Genomic DNA, 1,830 nt, shown 5'->3' with positions numbered 1-1,830 from the left:
TAAATGTGTTGGATGGGATTAGAATATTTCATTTTACTTCTACTTTGTTATATTTGTTTACTTTCAAATCGTGTTATTTTAAAATTTATTTATGAATGCCATATCTGAAACCATTAAAGCATAGCTGCTCGGATTATGTAATGCGCATATTCCAGTGTGCCTTTTTCATACACAATACAATATAAAGGATACCCCCAGAGCCATCTGCAGCCTCACTGTTTTGTATACTTCAGTGAACTTGGCTTTCCTGCTAAACAACTGTATACATTAATGCCCCTTATTTTTAATTCCAAATTAATTAGTCTTCTTAAGAAGAAAGGTAAATATTCTTTGCAAATGTATTTTTTATTATTTTTTTAAGCAGGCTTTAATTTACTTCATTTTTATCGTATGAAACTATGTGGTGGCCACATCTAGAGCCTGGGCTCTCGACATGGAGACTCTGGAGTGGGTCTTTACAAGATGGTCAGTGAATTCCTGATAGGAAGACTTGGTGAACACACTCTCTTTCCAGAGGTCACAGGTGAGATAGCTGTAGGTCTTGGAAGTGACATCAAAAGTGGCCTTGGTGAAGTTGCCTAGGGCGGCAGCGTAGCCTCTGGCTGAGGCGTAGCACCTGTCGATACCGACCATCCTCAGTAGCTTCTTGGCCAGCACATCTGGGGGCAGGGATGGGGCTCAATAGCACAGAGCCACAGTGGCTGGTCACCCGCATGGGACAGTATGGGGCTTGCTGATCGTGTTCCCCTAGCAGCTTTGCCCCCAGTGACGATAGAAAACTGGCCAGGCCATGGCTCCACAGATGGCAATGGCTACCTCCCCTGGAGCACTTGACACCCAGACCCACATATCCCCTGCAATCTCCTATGTCCACAAATGCCCTGAACCTGGTCTGTTAACCAGCACGGGCCTGCTTTTGCACAGACTGAATCTTCAAAACCTCATCCTTGGGCAGCCCGGGTGGCTCAGTGGTTCAGCGCCGCCTTCGGCCCAGGGCGTGATCCTGGAGACCTGGGATGGAGTTCTGTGTGAGCTCCCTGCATGGAGGCTGCATCTCCCTCTGCCTGTGTCTCTGCCTCTCTCTCCCTCTCTCTCTCTCATAAATAAATAAAATCTTAAAAAAAAAAAAACAAAACACCTCATCCTTGAGGGAGGAAGGAAGAAGTCCCCAGGAAGAAGTCCATGATCTCAGGGTCCTTGACAGGCAGGGAGAAGAGAAAGATCTCCTTCAGGGACATGACCTTCACGCCCTTGACTGGGTGGCCAGGCTTGGTGACAGGGATCCACTCATTGTCCTCAGCCTTGCCTCTGCGAGCTCTGTGGCCTCAGTTCTGGCCCCAGCTTTGGAAGCCAACCCAGCCTCTCATTCCAGGGCCCCCTGGGCCCCCTGGGTCCTCCCCCAGCACCGACATCATCCCCCATTTGGTGTTTTCTCCAAGAAGATGACAGATATTTGTAAATTTAAATGACTTGTCTTTTCCACTATTGTCTCAATAGTTTGCTCAGGACTGCAAGCTACAGGGACATTGAGACCAACAAATGATTATGTAGGATGGTTACAGTTATATAAGAATATAAGAATATTCACTGTAGTAGGTCATACGACATTTTTTTCACATGGCTCAGTTGTTTCTGTAACTATTTCCACCATCACATTAAACTCAGTATGCTTAAAACCCAGAACTGATCCTCCTCCTCACCCCAAAGAGCGATTCCTATTGACCTATCCTTTGTCTATTAACTGGTCCCAGGTACACAAAGTTTAAAAGGCTCACTGACATCTTCTCCACCTCCAACCAACCCACAAATTCAATCAATTCCTCCCTCTTG

General features: G+C 46.2%; 1 pseudogene; it reads right to left on the bottom strand.

The window, feature by feature from the left end:
- Nucleotides 1-372: 372 nt before the first annotated feature.
- Nucleotides 373-1,422, bottom strand: LOC112655724 (40S ribosomal protein S2-like; annotated as a pseudogene).
- Between the last annotated feature and the right edge of the window lie 408 nt (nucleotides 1,423-1,830).

The sequence above is a fragment of the Canis lupus genome, chromosome X (genome assembly GCF_003254725.2).
Source record: "Canis lupus dingo isolate Sandy chromosome X, ASM325472v2, whole genome shotgun sequence".
Taxonomy (NCBI): Eukaryota; Metazoa; Chordata; class Mammalia; order Carnivora; family Canidae; genus Canis; species Canis lupus.
The sequence above is the reverse complement of the archived record's forward strand: the minus strand, read 5'-3'. Positions and strand labels throughout refer to the sequence as shown.